The sequence below is a fragment of the Gekko japonicus genome, unplaced genomic scaffold (genome assembly GCF_001447785.1).
Source record: "Gekko japonicus isolate JY-2015 unplaced genomic scaffold, Gekko_japonicus_V1.1 scaffold1976, whole genome shotgun sequence".
In the NCBI taxonomy this organism is placed as follows: domain Eukaryota; kingdom Metazoa; phylum Chordata; class Lepidosauria; order Squamata; family Gekkonidae; genus Gekko; species Gekko japonicus.
The window spans coordinates 123,429-143,852 of NW_015170948.1; the positions used below are offsets into that span (position 1 = coordinate 123,429).

The 20,424-nt window shown below is 43.8% G+C and overlaps 1 protein-coding gene across 1 annotated transcript in view; it reads left to right on the forward strand.

Moving 5' to 3' along the window:
- LOC107116870 (gamma-aminobutyric acid type B receptor subunit 2-like) overlaps nucleotides 1-20,424 on the forward strand; it is a 293,581-nt gene that overhangs the window by 93,579 nt on the left and 179,578 nt on the right. The window lies entirely within an intron of this gene.

The following is a 20,424-nucleotide window of genomic DNA, read 5'->3' on the forward strand; positions in this document are numbered from 1 at the left end:
GCTCTAAGGAAAGAGGAAGACCCTAATCTGCACGTGTGAAGGCAAAATTAGAGGATGGTGCTTACTACTGATTAGTGAATGTAGCCTGGAAGAATACGATCTTGTCCGTGTAAAATTAGGAAATAACTTTCTCCAGCTGTAACGCAGGTTGTTTTTTTAAAAGCCAATTTTTAATAAGCATGAATTACAGTGGCCTGAAAGGACCAACCCTTTCCTTTCATACATTATATTTTTAGAACTTACACTTTAAAATGAGAATATGACCAATACATGTTTGCGACCTGGGAGCCGTACTGGTATGGCTGTCTGTCGTGTGTACATTGGGTGGTAAACCTTTGCATGCTAACGTGTGAAAGTTCATCCATCTGATGGTAAGCAGTCTGAGTAAGATTTGTACTGTCAGACTCCTGCAGCAATCAGTTCCCAACAGCTTGCTTTAAAAAAAGTAAAGTTTATTGAGACATACGATAGTATGCAGATATCTTAACCATTTTGTCTTAGAACTGAATAAAAGGGCGTGAAGCAAGAAGTTATACATCATTCAAGTAGGCCTCCTGATTGACCAGGGCCAATCAGGAGTCAGGTAGACGTCCACTGAAATAACGGGCATCAGTTCTCAGGAGAAATACTACACCAGGCACTGAAGGTCAAGCAGAGATAGTAGAAACACAGAAGACACAGCAGAACAGAAACTTGACATTCCAGAGTCACCTCATGGCAGCCAGGGCTAGACAGAGGCCTAGCTGACATGTACCACCTTGTACCTTGACCTCATACTACTGAGAAGTGGTATGGAAATGTCTCTCTGTGGGAAGTGATTCTCATCCCATCTGTAATATGGTGAATTACTTATGTGGGTTATATCTGTTGTGTTACAGTTTTCTGCACCCTCACCATATTTCTAACAACCACCAAGAGGAGTACAGAAACTCATAACTTGATGGCAGTACTCCACAGGGGCAGGAAACAAAGAGTTTCTTCAGGAGAGTCAGAATTATATCAGAAGGATAAGGAGAGAAGGGTTGGCGTTGGAGTGCCTCTGTATGTCAGAGAGGGTGTGCAGTCCAGTAAAGTTGAAAATCTAAGAGAAATAGTTTCGCTTACAGAAACACTGATGGGTTGAAATAGTGGGCCCAAAAGGAAGCTTAACTTGGGAAGTTTATTGCCCACTAGATCAAAGGTTAGAGGATGAGTTAAAAACAGCAAAAGAATTAAGGAAAGCAGCTCGATAGAACTGTGTCATAGAATTAAGGAAAGCAGCTCGATGAAATAACTGTGTCGTAATAGAACAGTGTTTGAGTCCAGTGGCACCTTTAAGACCAACAAAGTTTAATTCTAGGTATAAGCTTTCGTGTCTGTGCATATTTCTTCAGATACATGGAAACAGACTTTGCCAACCATTACATATAGGAAGGAGAGTTAGTTGCCAGGAAGGGCTAGTTGGAGTCAAGATGCATAAGTAACTGAGTGATAAGTATAGGTAAGATTGGATTAAAGTAGTTGGTAAAACCTGTGAATAGCAGCAGACTAGCATACAGATAACAAAAGAGTTAACAAACTGATGCGAGAACTGAGTGACTTAGTATATAGAATCATAGAATCATAGAGTTGGAAGAGACCTCCAGGGTCATCTAGTCCAACCCGCCCTGCACAATGCAGGAAATTCACCAATACCTCCCCCCACATCTCCAGTGAGATAAGAACCTGATATCTCTGTTAAGCCCTGGGGGTTCCATTGTTGTGTTGTGATAACTTGTAATTTAGCAATCTCCTGTTAGTCTGTTTCTGAAATTCCTTTGAAATAAAACAGCTACTCTGAGATCCCCCATTGTGTCCCGGGAAGTTGAAATGTTCTCCTACAGGGTGACTTCCGGTTTCGGTGATTCGAATGCGGGCGCGCTCAATTGATGCTCCGATGAGAGCGACCCGTAAACGTGGCGTGCGAGAGGGGAGCTGGATGATTCCACACACCCCCTTGAGCCCTTGTAGGGGGCTCTCAGCCTGGGGCATGAGAGGAGCCTCCCATGAGGCCTCGGCTGAGGGATTGAGGCTCCTCTTTGCTCCGAGAGGCCCCGCAGCGGCGGCACCAAATATGGCACAACAAGCGCACACTGGGGTGAGTGAACAGGAGATCCAGCGTTCCTTCTCCGAAGCTCTTCTTACCTTTTGATCTGGCATGGAGCGAAGCATGAGTGAAATGCCTTCAAACTGGCTAAATAAATAAGCAGTCATCCAAAGCCATGATTTAAAAAGACAGAGGGAGTCAGAGTGTGTTCACCCCCCCCCTCGAAGTCTAAGTGAATTGACTAAGTGATAAGGGCTTGGAACACACTGGCGATTTGGCTGTATAAAACACGGAAATAAGTAAAGCGATTAATGAAACAAACTTTCTGAGACTTAAAAGAACTTTCCATGAATTGTAAACAATGACTAATTGGGGAGAAAAGATGGCGATGAGAACGAAGCCTTCACCAGGAACTGCTAAATCAGCACTTCTGGTTGCTAAGCCAGAAGGAAACATGGACTTCCCTAACATGTTGGCCACAGCATTGCGCCCTCTGCTGGACCAGATGACTAACCTCAACAATAACTTTGAAGCACTGCAAAAACAATTGAAGGAGACTAATTTAGAAACAGAGGAGACAGCAAAATCAGTGAAAAAGGTTGAAGCTAAGACAAAAGCAATAGATCAAAGACTGGAGGTGGTAGAAAAAGAAAGAACCTCGGGTAAAGACCAGCTTTTGCGACTACAAATGGAAAAACCAGTGTTTGTTCTGAGATTTCAAGGTGTTCCTGAACAAAAGGGAGAGAACCTGAAAGAAATTCTGAGTGAAGCGTTGGTGCCAATGACAGGTTGGAAAGCGGATGCATTGAAAAGTGATATGGATATGACTCATAGGACATACCCAGAATTCATCAAGAAAAAAACCCTGCCTGGCGAGATATTGGTGAGGTTCTCCAAGAGGTCCACAAGACATGTGGTACTTAAAGCTACCAATAGAATGACCCTAAAAATCAAAGACGAAGAAATCAAAGTCTTAAAAGATATCCCATTTGAGATAAGAAGGAAGAGAAAACAATATAAAACTTGGCTACTTTTTTACAGAAAAACTCCACCCCCTATAGATGGATTATACCAGAGGGACTTATCTTCAACTACAATGGAAAAAAAGAAAAGATTGACTCCGTAATAAAAGCCAAGCGGTTTTTGGAGCAGCAACAAAGTTCAACGAAAGACAAAGGGGAAGCAGAGGAAGAGGAGGAAGATAGTAGCAGCCATGAATCGAGAAGTCAAGACAATGCAGCAAGCAGTAACCCAGATGAAGATTTGGAATCAGAAATAGGAGCGGCAGCTCCTAAAATCCTGAAAGTCAGATGGACTTATGACAAAGAGAAACACAGAGGAAAGAAGAAATAATACATTTATATAACACTGAAAGTTTGAATTATATTAAACTTTATATACTCGGTTCAAAGAGCTATATACCAGTTTATAACTGAAGCATAAACAAGTAAGTTCCATTCCATTAATCTTAACATAGAGAAACTTTTGATTAAGCTAATCATTACTCATATTGTATGATCCCTGCCTAGCTTATGTTTTAGGTTAGTGTTTTGTTAATGTTTTAGTGTTTGTAGTGTGTAGTGGAAAATAATAAAAAATCATTAGAAAAAGAAAAAGAAATGTTCTCCTACAGGTTTCTCAGTTTTCGAACAGCCATAGTGGCTGTTCGGATGAAGTTACATAGCAGGCGTTTAACTGCCTGCGCCACCGCTCCTTTAATGGCATATACAATTTTAAAAGATGAGTAAGTGAATGAGCCTGACATGGTGTAGTTGTCAGCCTGAGTCAGAGTGCCAGTTACTACTTTTGAGGCCCTTTATGGCCTAGGGCCCTCATACTGATGAAAACAGATCTCCTAGTATGCTCCTGTGCACCAGCCACATTCTTTCCTTAGGGTGCTGTCTCTCAAACTTGTCTATTTGACAACAGGTTGCAGCCTTTTTTGTGCCAGGACTGATGAATTGGAATTGTTTACCCAACTGGTGCGGAAGGATCCTTTGCTCCCTGCATTCAGGAAGGATTGTAACATATTTGGTGGAGGCTAAAATGTTTCCTGAGAGGTCTGGCTGCGCTGTTTTAAATTTGTTGATAAGATTTGCTGATTGATTGTTTTTGCATCCAACTTATTTGCTGTGGCAAATGGAGCATGTGCTGAAGTCATTGACGTCCCCCATGTTCACTCATTTAGAGATATATAAAAGGCTAGCCGTGGCCCCGATGACTCAATTTCTTCCTGATTGGGCCAGCCTTTCAAGGTCATTTGCATATGCGGGCTGATTGGGCCTAGCTCCATTCTGCATGTCATCCTCTTCCCTCCCCTCATAGCCAGTTGGAACACAGAGGTCGTTTGCATATGTGGCCTGATTGGCCCTCGCCTCCAACATTCTAAGCAGTTGGCTGTTGCTGTTGGGAGTCCCTGAATGTGTCCTGAGGTAAAATACATCTCCCAGTCTTCCCCTGAACGTTCACTGGGGTTGCCAGTCTCCCTGTGGGGCCTGGAGATCTCCCAGAAATCACCATGTTTCCCAGCCACAGCACATCATTTCCCCCACAGAAAACAGGTGCCTTGAGACACATACTCTACGGTAGCCCATAATGCAAGCATGCCATGCCAAAAAAGACAGAGCCCACCTCTCAAATCTACAAGTATTTCCCAACCCAGAGTTTGTTTGCATTTTTATAATGCCCTCCCTGTGAACAGGCTCAGGGGCGGCTTACAGTTCATTGGTACAAGTACCATAAGTCCACATAAAAACAGATAAAAACAGTTAAAACATTGTAAATAGTCACATAATCAAAGTGCTTCTGCGTTGATAAGATGGCATATTGTGTAGTGGGACACACATGATTTCCAGCTCAATAAATTTCTGACATCACATGACGATATAACTGATCGCCAAACCCGGCCAGCCCACCAGCACAGATGTTGGCAACCTTGTAACTGGCTACAGAACTGCTTTCCACACCCCTGGGATCCAGAAAACATGGCATAGGAGGAGGAGGTGCTTTTCTACCTTAGCTGCCACTGCATAGCCCCAAATCAACATAAGCCAACCTCCAGGAGGCACCTGGAGATCTCCAGCTATTATAACTGATCTCCAGATGACCCAGATCAGTTCTCCTGGAGACAATGGCTGCTTTGGCCAGTGGACTCTATGGCATTATACCCTGCTGAGGTCCCTCCCCACCCCAAAACCTGCCCTCCCTAGGCTCTACTCCTCAAGTCTACAGGTATTTCCCAACCCAGAGTTGGCAACTCTGTAACTGGCTATGGAACTTCCTCCCTCTATTTCCCCCTTCCCTCCTCCACGCCACCAGCCGCAGCCAGGACTCTCACCTGCAGCCTTTTTCTAGAGCTCGTTGTATTTCTTCCCACAACGGACCTTACTCCTAGTGCCAACATAATATAATGATTCAAAATCCTTATGCTTTCTTCTGTTAATTGTTTTTGCTTTCTTCTGTTAATTGTTTTGTACACTACCAACCATTTGGTTATACCAGCAGCTGGTGGCATAGATGAGGATATTGTATTGAATTGTGATTGTATAGCAGACTCCCTAGGTTGTTTCTTGGAAAACAGACAATACAGGAAAAAATAAGTTACAAGCCCTAACTTGGAATCTCTATTTGTACTCCCTGTAAGAATTTATCATTCCTCCTAAATGAGTTTCTGTTTCTTCTGGGTGTTTGTTTCTTTTCACAGCAGCTGGTAATCCTGATAAATCAAAAGAACGGCAGATTCCTCTGTTTTCAACATGCTTACTCCTTTCTACTGTGACAGATAGACTAACATGGCTACCCATCTTGATTTATCTCAAAATTCTGTTTGCTACTGAATACAAAATGGAGCTGGGAAGTTGTTCTGCACCCATCCCATTGAAACAAATGGGAGTGGTCCAGAGGTCATTTCGGGGGTGATCGCGGGGGATCGCAGTTCCCCCGGGTGAGGTACGGGGGGGCACATGACGAAGCCCCGCCCCCTGCTTCCGGCCGCTCCGCTTCCAGCCCTCATTCAGCCAGGAGGAGGCAGGAGAAGAGGGAGGGTAAGTTGCTTCCTCCCTGCCTGGAGCTGCAAGGCTGCCGCCGGTGGCCGGGACCGTTGGGGGCGGGGGGTGTGGCCTTATGACACACTTCTGGTGATGTCAGGGGGTGTGGCATATGCTAATGAGTTATGCTAATGCATTCCCCTAGCTCTTTTTCTACGAAATGATCCCTGGAGTGGTCAAGAATAGTCCGTTGTGGAATTCTGGTTCATTTTAATAAGGTGTGTGAAGGAGAGTCCCCAAATCCCACCTTTCGTTTACGTCTTTTTGATTGGTATTCAGTTCATTATTCTCTCTGAACCATATATCTGTCTTAGAAGTGCTGCCTTATAGCCATTTATGTTCCTTCATAAGGATTTTATTTCTTTCTTTGATAAAACATTTATGTCTTCATTCTCCCCCCCCAAAAAAAAGATATTGTGCAAGACTGGCAGCCTCATGTCATGTGTCTGTTTCTGGACTGTACCACTCAGACTGCTGGCCAGGGTGAGGTTACATTTGCTGAGAGACAGAAACCTCTTCCACATGATTTCTTTGCACTTACAAAGCTAATTTATCAGGAAGAAGTTTTGAATGTACAAGCAATATTTCCGAGATTCAGATATTTACTCTGCCTGCTGAAATGGTATAATCCAGAATCAGATCCACTGAATTGAGCCACTCATTCAACAGTTCTTGCTGGTTGATGTTATCTTCAGGGATGCTGCCAAATTCCACCAAACTACAAACTTGACTTCTGTCATGAATCTGGGACCCACTGCTTTGTGGTAGGTTTGGCGTACACTGTGAAAACATCTGAAGGTTATATGACAATCTAGCCCTCAACCATGTTGAAGACCCTGGCCAGGCAGAGAGAGGGCAGTCGTCCATCAGTGGCTATTAGCCACAAGGTATAGATAGGGGCTCTGGGGCAAGTGATGCTCTGTCATCTTGGTGCTTGGGGGGGGTCATCAGTGGGAGGGCTTCTAATGTCCTGGCCCCACTGGTGGACTTCCTGATGGCCCCTGGTATTTCTGGCCACTGTGTGATACAGAGTGTTGGACTGGAGGGGCCTTTGGCCTGATCCAACATTGGCGTCTCTTATGTTCTTATGTCTGTGATGTTCGAGTGGACTGCCAGAATTGTTTGGAATGGAGCCAAGGGCTTCTGCTGTTTCCTGGTTTTTAGAGGCACCAGCATGAAGGCATGTGGAAGCTGAACAAAGAGAATAGGAAAAATGCTTCCAAGGCTCTCGAGCAAGTAGACATATCCTAGGATAAATCTAGGTTGTTGGATCTCAAAGTAAAGCTTCATTACACTTACAGACATTTTTACATCTAAGGCAGAAAGGAAAATAAAAACTGATCTGAAAATAAATCTGTTTGGGGTGCACGATTATAACAAAAGGTTATCTGTTGAAGAGCCCCCCCCCCATTTAAGCGGAGACCTTTTCAGTGCCTAATGAGCTTTCCAAGCAGAAGGGCCTTAAATATTTGATGAGTTTCCCAGTTCAGTCCTTGTAAAGGTTGGTCAGGAAGTGCATCCGTTTTAAAATGTGCAAGAAGTGGGAAGCCTTTTAAATAGCCACGTTAATGTACCCGGTTCCCTAGTGTGTTACTATGGCTTGGCTTTTTGTCTGCGAGAAAACAACACAGCTTCTATAAAGACATTTCTTTGCTGGGAGGATCTGAAAAGCAGAAATGGCTTCTAACAGGCATAATCCAGAAGAAAAAAAAATGCCAGCATGCTGGAATGCACTGAGAGAAATATTAAGACGTGTACCTGGACAATCAGGAAAATCCCCCCTCCCCGTGCTCTAGTTCTGTGGTGAGTCTGTGCTGAACTTGGGCAACATCCAGGAGGAGGAGGCCCACAGCAGGAGGCAACCAGGAGCTGGGCAGCCCGTAGGCGTCTGATTGTGTGGGCGCTGCAGGACCTTGGAGAGCTCCCCCCCCCCCAGCAAGATTTGATGCCATCCCGTTCAACTTCCCTTCTATGCAAGGCCAGATGAGCCACCCAAGGCATTTCAAAGAACAGTGCTGAAGTGTGCTCCGTGCGGCCATTGGAAAAAGCCTTCTCCCGGAACACTGAGGACAGCAGACAATCTGGGATGGTTGGTGTGCTAATTTTCCAAAGGTCTGAGTTGCCACTCCCACGTTTGGAGCCTGGTAACTCCTGCTCAGAGAGGTCCGTGGGAAGCTTCCCCTGGATTCTGTGACTGATGGGTTCCAAGACCTCTTGGGAAGGACCATCCTGGCTGCAGATCAGTGGGAGAGAAGCCGGAGGCCTCCCCCCCCCGAGGGCTGCTTGCGACTCTCATTGCCAGCAAAACTAGTAGAATACACAAAACATCTGAATTTTGAGCAGTCCCTCTGCGGCCACTATGTGTTAATTGTTTTAACATTGTTTAAGAAATAAATAGAAGATTTGGTAGTATTAAAAAGTAATCTTTGGCTCGCTGAGTCCCTCTCTCCTATGAGACTGGCACAAATCATTCCTTACCTATCTTACCCTGTTGTATCCACAGTCCTTAAAGCTCATGGTGATGTACAGTTGTGGCATCTCATCAGGACCAGTCTTGGTGTGTGAAATGAGGCCACTCCATACTCTGCCTTGTCCCCTAGTTTCGCTTGGAGGCATATTTTGTTGGGGATTTCTACAGCAAGGGAAGGTTACTGTAAAAGCATTTCTTTTTTTGGGACATAAAAATAATAGCAACTGACAGCTTTTTACTATAATAAATCTTAAACGTTCTGGACAGCAGCTTCAAAACTAACTGCTCCCAGTGACTCTCCTCTCCAAGCTCCTTCTCCCATAAAATTTTTGGCAGAAAATAACTATGCATATTTCAAAGATCAGTGTAAACACATACTCCATTTAACTGTTTAGAAGCTAAGAATATTTAAAGTTAATTTTATAAACATTTAAACTTGCCCCTTGGCCAGATTTTATCAATGTGATATTATGATAGATGTCAGAGAGGTATTTTATTTCCTAAGAGGAATTTTAAAGAGGTGGTGAGGGATCCTTTAAACTGCAGTAGCTGAAGACAAGGGAAACATCCTATCCAGATTGCCAAAAAACATGGTTGTTTCTGGCATTTATCTTCTTATTTCAGTGCTTTATATGGTGATCACCTGAAATCTTTACAGACAGATATTTATTCCTACAATATGAAATATCCTATGCGATGCAATTTGTTTATCTGCTTCATACACAAGAATTTGCAAGTAATCTGGGAGGCCAAACCAGCCAGGTTAATAGAGCAAGAAATAAGGGGGTGTCGAATGAGGGCACAGTGTGCAGGTATATCTGAATTATATCTGTGCACAAGGCTGTTTCAGGAGCTCAGTGTGTAATATTTCTTCATGATAGCGTTCTGAACATGCTGTTATTTTTTTCTGAACATGCTGCAGTCTAATTGAATTTTTCATTTGTCATTATTTCATGGAGCCCAAATATTTATAGAGTGTTACACAGTAGCATAGGCAAAGGACAAGACCCCTGCAGGAAAGAGTTTGTCATTCATTTTCAACTGGCAGAACATGCTACAGAGTGAAGGGAAGAAGAGGCTGGGCTAGCATTTGGTTCCTGTGTGAAACAAGTGGGCACAAAGGGGACTCTGCCCAAAATACAGATGTTCTATTTAATTTATAAAATTTACACCCCGCCCTTTTGCTCTCCATAAAGATTTTTTTTATAAAGATAAACATCACAATGGCCAAACACACAAGTATATAACACACAAGTACATAAATGTGGGGGGTTCAGTTACATCGTCAGTCTCCGTGCTTGAATACTTCATACCATATTTGTTTTCCATGTTCCACCTTATGTTCTTAGGAAAATCTTTTGCATACTTTTAAATATCAGTTTTTATAATCTATGAAAGGTTATATGTCTGTATACTTTATCTATTGTATTCTTCATTTCAAAATCTAAAACCATGTAATTTCATACACACACAAGCATTTACATAGGTATCTAAATAATAGGTAATCTAAATAAGTAATCTAAATAGGTAATCTAAATAATAAATAATCGAAATAATAAATAAAATAAACCTCATCAGATTACCTATTTAAGAGAGAGAGAGAGAGAGAGAGAGAGAGAGAGAGAGAGAGAGTGAGAAACAGACCACGAGAGAGAGAGAGAGAGAGAGAGAGAGAGAGAGAGAGAGAGAGAGAGATTGGATTTATACCCCCCGCCCTTCACCCCGCCCTTCACTTGGAGTCTCAGAGGGGCTTACAAACTCCTTTCCCTTCCCCTCCCCACAAGAGACACCCTGTGAGGTGGGTGGGGCTGAGAGAACTCTGACACAAACTGCTCTTTTTCAAGGACAGCTGTGCCAGAGCTTGTGACTGACCCAAGGTCACATCAGCAGGTGCAAGTGGAGGAGTGGGGAATCAAACCCGGTTCTCCCAGATTAGAGTCTGCACACTTAACCACTACACCAAACTGTTTTTCAAATTTCACCTAACATTCTTACAATAATCTTTCACATATGTTTCAAAAAATAAAATTTTATACTCTTAGTATATTTTCTGTTTCAATTCGTTTATATAGTTGTGAACAGCTGTATGATATTTACATTATTCAGGCCTTTATAAAATCTTGAGGGGCTGTGTTTTCTCCCTTATACAAAGAAATCAATGCTTATGTATGCTCTCTTATCCACAAAATTTTGGAACTTTTCCATAAGTTTTCATCCTCTTCTTCATTCTCAGATTTCTCCTCTTGAGCCTTAAAGTCTTAATTTTGTGCCTTTTCCCCTTGTAGATGAAACTAGTATCATCTGGAGGTAACCATCTATAATCAATTTTTAAAATAGTTTGAGGTTCCATATATTCTTCTTTTTTCATTGAGCAGATGTTTCATTTCTTGGTTCAATAATTCCATCTCTTGTCATTCTTTCATGGGGTCTCATATCCAGTTCTTCAGTCAATTTGTTTGTTTTTGAATATTTTTTGTAAGTCATATCAGTTGGGTTGTAGACTTCATCTTTAGGTTTGCCTAACTCTGTATCTTATTGTTCTTTTTGTGCAGAGTTAGGTGCCCACCTTATTGAATCTTGGGCATGGATCTCCACTATCAAATATTGGTTGCAGTTGCATTTTAGTTCTCCCCCCAACAGCCTTATGGTTCAACTTCTGGCTGACCCATATATTTCCACTTGGTCACAAACTATAGTGCAGAAAATCAAAACTATGGGAATCGATTTGGCTTCTTTGTATAATGGTGGTGAAACAGCTATTTTGCAGGTGATGAGGAGGAGGATTTGGGATATGGAAGACCTTCCCCCCCCCCAAGCTTCTATGGCTCAGTACATCTCTAATCTAAAAATCCCACTTTATCGGCAGGTTTTTATGTTAGCGAGATTCAATCTTTTCCCTTCTGCTGTGGTCTTAGGCAGATATAGGGGTATCCCCTATAGGGACAGAACCTGCAATTGCCTCTATAGTTAACCTGATTCAGTTGCTCATATTCTTCTACGCTGTCCCCGATATTCTATTATGCGTAGCCATTTGATTAGCCCCCATTTGCCTACCACAAGGAATCCGACTGACAAAGATTTCTGAATGATCTTTTGTTGGGGCAGCTCGGTGTAATTTGCCATGAGCTATTAATTTGTTTATTTATTTTTCTAATTGTTTCACTGCCCTTCTTGTTGCTGTGTATGTATGTGTGTGTGTGTGACTTCATCTGAATTTCTGTATCAATATATTCCACAATAATAAGTGTCATGTCAGTTTCCTCTTCCTTCTGATTGGTGCTCTTCTGTAAGAGTAAATCAGGCTTAGGTTGCACATTCTTCATAGTTTTTTCCAGAGCTGTTCTTACTGCTGTTATAATTGCTTCCTGTAATAATCATTTAAAGTCTGCAGTCAACAATGTATCTTTGTCTACACCAAAAAAGTAAAGGTAAAGGTTCCCTTGCTCGAAAGCCAGTTGAATCCGACTCTTGGGTTGTGGTGCTCATCTCTGTTTCCAAGCCGAAGAGCCAGCGCTGTCCAAAGACATTTCCATGGTCATGTGGCCAGCATGACTAAACACTAAGGCGCACGGAACGCTGTTACCTTCCCAGTGAAGTGGTATCTATTTTTCTACTTGCAATTTCTTGCTTTCGAACTGCTAGGTTGGCAGGAGCTGGAACTAGAGACGGGAGCTCACTTCGTCATGCGGCACAATCGGGTCTCGAACTGCTGAACTACCGACCTTCTACAGCCTGCAGTTCAGCATCTTAACCACTTGAGCCACCGCAGCTCCTTGTCTACACCAACCATTTCCAAAATATCTTGTTGAAAACAGGTGTCAGGTTCCCAGTCAAATCACTCTCTACAGACATTTTCTTTAGTGAATGTTTTATTCAGAGATATGAGATGCTGTGGGTTCAAACTCTTTGTTAGGACTGATTTGCAAGGCGGGAAACACAAGGTATAGCTGCAACCCCAAATTCCATGCATTCAACGTCAGCATTATTACAGTTCTCCTGAAAGATATACAACCACTATCTAGCCAGGCACAGACTTTCCTCCAAGGACATTTCTCATGAGAACAATGTATTTGGGGCCTCTTCGGAAGATTACTAAGCGGCCTCCCTATTCCACTACTCGGGCATACTCCCCCCTTCAGGAATGCAATGGCAGGCGAGGGCAACGATAAGAAAATGCAAGCAGACAGAAGCAGGTAAATCATGGGGAAAGGTTACAGGTTGCAGGTCATACAGGTTTTAAGCAAAATACATTATCAGGTACCAACTATTTGCCCGTCATTGAAGGCCTGAGTCTGACAACAGGGAATCTCTCCAACTCTATGTCAGTACAACCTCTACCTTCACACAGCTACCTCTATTTACACAGCAAGTTTTGTTATGGTTACACTAAAGCAAAGCAGGTGCATTCCCAAGTTAGAATACAGAGAATCAGATTGCCTTTCAGTAAAAAACCGTACAATCACGCCACTTCTATATTTGTAAATATAGTCATGTTAAAAACTGAGACAGTTTCAACCAAGGTCAACATTCTTATCAATTGTTAACAATACAGAGAAAACAGAATGTACTTTTATAATTTCAGCAAACCAAGATAAAGTATGTTATGAGAATATAACATATAAAACATTCAAATTATGTTGCTGATAGTTCTTATTGATACTTCTTTTTATTTGTAAAGTAAAGGTAAAGGTTCCCTTGCTCGAAAGCCAGTCGAATCCAACTCTAGGGTTGCGGTGCTCATCTCTGTTTCAAAGCCGAAGAGCCAGCGCTGTCCGAAGACGTTTCCGTGGTCATGTGGCCGGCATGACTCAACACCAAGGCGCACAGAACGCTGTTCCCTTCTTCCCACCGAAGTGGTCCCTATTTATCTACTTGCAATTTCTCGCTTTCGAACTGCTAGGTTGGCAGGAGCTGGAACTAGAGACAGGAGCTCACTCCGTCATGCGGCACCCGGGTCTTGAACTGCTGAACTACTGACCTTCCACAGCCTGCAGTTCAGCGTCTTAACCACTTGAGCCACCGCAGCTCCTGTTTTAATTGTACTTATTAAAATATAGTTATTTGTAGTCCTTTAAAGGGTCTTCATATAGTTCATATAACTCCAAAAAATGTATTTGTAATTCCAAACAGAGGAGCTCTTATTTCCCTGGAAATAAGCCAAATAAGATGAATATTTCCAAGATTTTGTAGTCCACTACAGAGTATTGAAAGATCGATATTTTTATTGACAGTTTTGTTCTCAGATCACAACCTTCTCTTCTTTTGCCCAAGCCATTTTAAAGAACGCTTTCAGATCTTTTCTTAGCTGCTGGAAGGGGGCGGGATTCTTCACCCCTATAATCCTTTGTGTTTTCAATAGAGTTAAAGGGGGCTTAATCAATGGGAAGTCTCTAATGTTGTTGCTTGTAGTTTTACTCACGGTGATGATGGTTTTAAGCAGTTCAGTTGAAGCTTTCTGCTTCTCCCCCTTGGTCGGATGGTCACGGCTCCGCACCCATGCCCGGCATGGGCGCTCTCGATCGGTTCTTGCTTCGGGGCGATCAAAGGACTCCCACCCGCTTGTTGCTGCTTGTGGGGAGTCCCAGTCAAGCCCCCTGCACTGTGCTCCTCTTCGGGGAGCTCAGTGGAATTTGGGAGCCCCCGAACTCCTCTAAAAAACCATCTGTCCAGCCGGCACACGGGAGGGCTTCCCTGTGTTGACTGTCCTCGCTGCACCGGCACCCGCGTTCCCCCCTTTTGCTCTCATAAGGGCCACCAAAGCGGCTAACAAAACATACGTAATAAAACAACATCTTACAAACAAGTAAAACCCAAATGAAACAACCTCTGGTGGAAGACAGCAACAGGAGGGGATGGGCAATGCTCCCTGGAGAGACATTTGCAGAGTTTGGGTGCCGTGGCTGAGCAGACCCCCCCCCTCCTGGTTTGCCCCCGGCCTAATCTCAGAAGGCGGGAGCACCCATGAAGCAGGGCCTCGGGAGAGGACTGTACTTGTGTCGGTTTGTAAGGGGAGAAGTCACCCACAGGGTTTAATCTGTTTAAGGATTTTTAGACTACTTTTCTCCCCGGTGGGTAACCAAAGCATCTTACATACAAAAATGCAATGTAAAGAAGCAGATACGTATGAGAAGTGGGCGGGAGGCTTTGCAGGGCAGGCCTTCCTGTCTCTCACTCAGCCAGCAGATCTTTCTTCCAGCTCGAGGCCATGACCTCCATGCTGAGACTCCCGCCTTGTGCCACCGGCAGGGCTCCTTTTGTAGCAGGTACTCATTTGCATATTAAGCGACATCCCCCTAATGTAGCCAATCCTCCAAGAGCTTACAGTAGCCCTTGTAAGAAGAGCTTTGTAAGCTCTTCGAGGATTGGCTACATTAGGGGTGTGTGGCCTAATATGCAAAGGAGTTCCTGCTACAAAAAGAGCCCGCCCACCGGCCCAGCACTTCTAGGTCAGTTCAAGCTCAGAAGGCCTACTTGCAAGCAGGGGTGGACTGTACAGGAAAACAGCCCCGGAAAAGCCCCCCCCCCACGAGGGAGGGAGGGAGGAGCATCGTGCCTGCCTTGCCCTAGCCTGCCCCAGCTCTGTCCGCCCAAATGAGGGAGGAGCCGCCCGCCCAGTGGGCTGGGTGTGGCCTCCCCTACACCACATGAAGTTCAGATGGGTGCAGCCTCTACATCACTGGGTGGGCTGGGCACTGCCCTTCTGCCAGAGGGCCGGCCTGGCCCAGGTCAGGGGGAGCCATCCGCCCACTGGGGGAATGGCCTGGACTGGCCATAATGGCCCAGGGGGGTCTTAGAGCAGCTGGCTGGTCTTTCCAGTCCATATTCCCTCCCTGTCCTTCTGAAAAGCAATGTGATGCTGCTCACAATTTTTACTGGTTTATCAGTCTGTTTCAGGGCAGCACTAGGGAGCTTGCTGTGGTGTAGTTTTTAAATCTGTTGTATTGAGATATATCTAATTTAATGTATTGCGGCAGGAGCCAGTAAAACAGTACAATTCTGATATAAAAGGGATTAAAACAGTAATAACATGGGAATAATATAAAAACTTTAACAGGAGAGAGTTAATAACACTAGTCAAGTAAAATAGTGTTAATAAGAGAATCATACCATTTTTTTCAGCTAAAATAAGTTTACGTTTCCTAATAGCTAAGCAACAAAATTTTGCCACAGCGTAAGTCACTGAGCTCTGAACGTCTTCTAAGAGGGATTTACGAAGGACTTCTGGCATAAAGTCAAGATAAGACTGACGGCAAAGGGCTAAATCTAGACAGAAGGGGGGTAGTATAAGATGGTCTCGTTCCTCCTGATAGAATCTGCAGAACAGGAGGGTATTGAGATATACTATTCTGGGATTTGGGATTTTTTGGAGGGGAGATGGAGTAGACCACCATTTGGGTTGACTTTTGAAAGGCTTCCAATCTTAAAATTCAGTCCCTGCATCATTGTTAAAAAAACAACCCAAAACCAAACAAAAACATATGAGGTTCTGAGGTTTCCACTGTTACTCTGCTGAAGAGTCAGGTCTCCTCCCATTTACTATGTTAACATTTAAACTGTAAAATGTGATGCTTCTTCAGCATGTGATAGGAAGTATTTGTCTCCTTTCACCTATCATGGGCCCATTGGCCCAGGCCTCACATTTATGAAGGGCCTCAAATTTAGACGTTTGACATTATCCCCAAATGAGTTTATGCGTACAGGACTGAAAGAAGAAGACATCCATCATAGAACTTAAACTTTTGTCCCATTATGGGTCATACTACCTGTATCCTACTCTGGTAACCAGGAACCCTCGAAAAAATGGGCAGGGCAGCTTGTGCTCTTACAGAGAGAGTGGATGAAGCAGAATTGGAGATAATCTTTTAGTTGCACAGGTTAGACTTTGACTCTTGGGGTTGGGGATTTTCTCAGTTTTTCAGCGTGCTTTTAAAACTTGTTTTTCTGGTTCTAATATGATGTAAATCCAAACCTGTCCATCTCACTTCCCGGCCCTGCAGAGTAAAAACCCAAATGCATCCAAAAATCCGAAGAATATGACTGAGGGACTGACTTGATAAAGGATGTGGTTTAAAATTGTCTCCAAAGATTTCTAACATTTCAGTTTTTGTAATGCATTTGCCCCCCCCCCCCCGCCCTTCTCCACTGACTGTTTCCACCACTTGTGTAGTCTTGACAGTTTTGTCATGATGAAAGGGATGGATTCACCAGGACAGCCTCGGTTGTCAAGTGCAAATGTTTAGGCTGAGATGTAGAAGCATGACGTTTTAATTTTTAGATTATTCTGCGAGGAGATACAAGAGAAGGGAAACTCGTGCGATCCTTGTGAGAGAGTGAGAACATAACATAAGAACATAAGAAACGCCAATGTTGGATCAGGCCAAAGGTCCATCCAGTCCAACACTCTGTGTCACACAGTGGCCAGAAATACCAGTGCCATCAGGAGGTCTACCAGTGGGGCCAGGACACTAGAAGCCCTCCCACTGTTGACCCCCCCAAGCACCAAGATGACAGAGCATCACTTGCCCCAGAGTCCCTATCTATACCTTGTGGCTAATAGCCACTGATGGACCTCTGCTCCATATGCTTATCTAATTCCCTTTTCATTGCTTCTTGGCCTTTTGGTTAAGATCAGCGTAAACATTCTCTAAATAAGTCTTATCTAATTCCCTTTTGAAGCCGCCCATGCTTGTAGCCGCCACTTGGGAGAGGAAGGTCGAAGGATGGGCTCACCTGCTGCTGCTTCTGCAGGCCGGGAGCTGTGGGGAATACTTCCCCCCCGTGAGTATCGCGGGTCCCGCCTCTTGTAATCTTATAAACCTCAATCATGTTACCCCTCAGTCGTCATTTCTCCAAGCTAAAGAGCCCTAAGCACCTTAACCTTTCCTCATAGGGAAAGTGTTCCAACCCTTTTATCATTCTAGTTGCCCTTTTCTGCACTTTTTCCAAAGCTAGAATATTCTTTTTAATATTCTTTTTAAGGTGTGGTGACCAGAATTGCACACAGTATTCCAAATGAGGTCGCACCATTGATTTATATAGGGGCATTATGATATTGGCTGATAGAGAGAGAAGTCTACAGTCGTAAGCTCTTCTAAGTACTTTTTCTCTTTGCTAATATTTTAGTTACATTTTAAATCATGACCCAGGCTACATCAGTTGTGGATATCAGCTTTTACTTTTTTAAAATGATAGTGGGTTAATAATTGTTGCCAAAATTCTATATAATAATGTGTGCCGAGAAGTTGCAACTGACTCATGGCAACCCCAGAACCAGGGTGGTCTCGAGGCAAGAGGTGAGTAGAAGTGGTTTGCCCTTGCCTTCCTCTTCATAGCAACCCCCTGTTTTCTTGGTAGTCTCCAACCCACGTACTAAGTTGTGGCCAATCCTGCTTAGTTTCCAAGCTCTGGCGAGATCACACTAGTCAATGATATTTGGGCTGCTAAATTCTATACATCCACCACAAAATTCTAATCTGCAGACTGAGGTGACCACAGAAAGGTCTAAGAACAACCCGTCTGCTAGATTTTAAAATTGGTTTTTAGTTGAGGCTTGGATGGGATCCCCTGCTGTCTAGAAGAAACTATTTTTGAGCAATTTGTAAGACAGATTTGCATGTTCAATTGTTGCTGAAGTAACATTAGTCATTAGTTTTTGTAGATTTTCCGGGCATTGTGGGACCTGACGTTTCGCCAGCAGCTGTGGCTGGCATTCTCAGAGGTATAACACAGAAAGATGGGAGGACTCTCTGTGTCAAGGTGAGAAGAAAAATGATAGGCAGGTCATTTATATCTCCTCAGGAAAGTGGGGCAGGGCTGAGTCATTATCTTGTAGGAGTTCCCCAGGCTGTGACATGCTAATGGAGGAGCTTTCCTGAGGAGGTTCTTTTGTATATTGATTGGCTGTTGAAATTCTGATCTTATCTGTAGTGCTTTTGTGAGCTGTAGAGCATTTTGTGTTTTTCAGGACTGGAAACCATGCCCGATTTATTTTTGAACTCCCTTCCTGTTGAAATTGTGTTTATGTTTATGAATCTCAATGGCTTCCCTGCGTAATCTGACATGGTAATGGGATGTGTTGTCCAGCATTTCAGTGTCTTGGAACAAGATACTGTGTCCTTTTTGAGTTTAGACATGTTCAGCCACTGCTGATTTTTCAGGTTGGCCAAGTCTGCAGCAGTGCCTTTCATGTTCTTTTATTCTTGTCTGGATGCTACATTGTGTGGTCCCGATGTAAACCTGTCCACAGATGCAGGGTATGCGGTATACCCCTAGAGAAGTGAGGGGGGTCTCTTCTGTCTTTGGCCAATCGTAGCATCTGTTGTATTTTTCTGGTTGGTCTGAATACTGCTTGTACTGTTTGTGGAAAATCCATTCCACATTTTCTTTGCAACTTTTTTTGAGCTGCAGTGTATTTCAGTGGAGTGGAGTTTCACCCTAACCCTAATCTCCATAGGTCAGGCGCTGGATCCGAGGTGGCCGATAGGTCCCTCCTAGAATCCTCACCCGCTATCGTATTGGAACCTGAAGCTGCGCTTGTGCTCCTGACCACGTGCAAGCCCAAACGCATGTGCACTCTTTATGGATACACAACATCGTTCATATGATAGTGCACAGTATTAAAGAAGATACTCACTTTCATGGCATTCATGGCAGAGTGTGCTCTGATCTTGGATGACCCAGGCCAGACCAATCCTGTCAGAGTTCGGAAGTTAAGCCGGGCCAAGCCCTGGTGAGTCCTAGGGTGGGAGATCACCACAGACGTCCAATGGCAAACCACCTCTGTTTGTTTCTTGCCTTGGAAGTCCTGCAGGGTTGCCATAAGCAACTTGACGGCACTTTCCGCCACAACAGAGTATACCGTGATAAGCCACCCAAGCATGTAAACTGACAAAATTTGTGTGCTTTTTAAAGAAGTGTCCTGATCACCACTTAGACAGCCCTTCTTTTAGCAGTGGTAATTATTGCTGTCTTTGTCGGAAGGTGAATGCATTCATTTGCATATCTCTGTCTATGATTTGTGGGAATTTTGTATGTGCTTTCAGGGAAGACTGAAACCTGTAAGTAATGGTTAAATGTGAAAGAATTGGTTTCCCGCTGTTGTGATTAGATTGCTGGGTCCATCAGCAAGCATTTCTCATAAGTTGCACAGAAATGGTAATGAGAGTTGGCAGGCCAGTTTTGGGAGGAGAGAGGGCAGAAAGGAGGCGAGTGGCCCTCTTGGCTGGAGGCTTTAAAGTGTCCATATTCCTGTCATAATGGGGAAGAGATTTCTTGCTTTCTATCTGTGTGGGTGAAGGAAAAAGGGAACTCTTCTGCTTTGGTTGGCATGGGTGTGCATGAGCATAGTAGTTCTTTGTAATTTTTCCCCCCATTATGGAGGAGATGTTGCAGAGGTAATCCTGCTAAATGCCAGCCTGCCTTTACCCTTTTTTATGTCTTCAAAGGGCAGCCTGGCATTTTGCAGGTTTAATTCTGCAACCTCTTTCCCATCACCGCTAAGCATAAAGAATCTCTCTCTCTCACACACACACACGCGCGCGCGCGCGCGCACACACACACACACACACACAGAGAGAGAGAGACAAACTGTTCTTTGCTATTTCTTGTGGGAATGTCCACACATAGCTGCTGGCCAGTCCCTGACGAGGGCGGCATCTTTCACTTCTGGCCTTCCCTTTTGGTTCTGCGAATTTCATGGCATTCCCATAGTGCAGACTCCGAGAAATAGGACACTGTAAGAAGCCAGTGTTTTGTGAAGTGTTCTCACAGCTTTCACAGGCTTTTTTGGAATGAAAGTGATCCTGTTTCAAGCCATTTGTTTGTAGGCACAATCCACTGTCTCG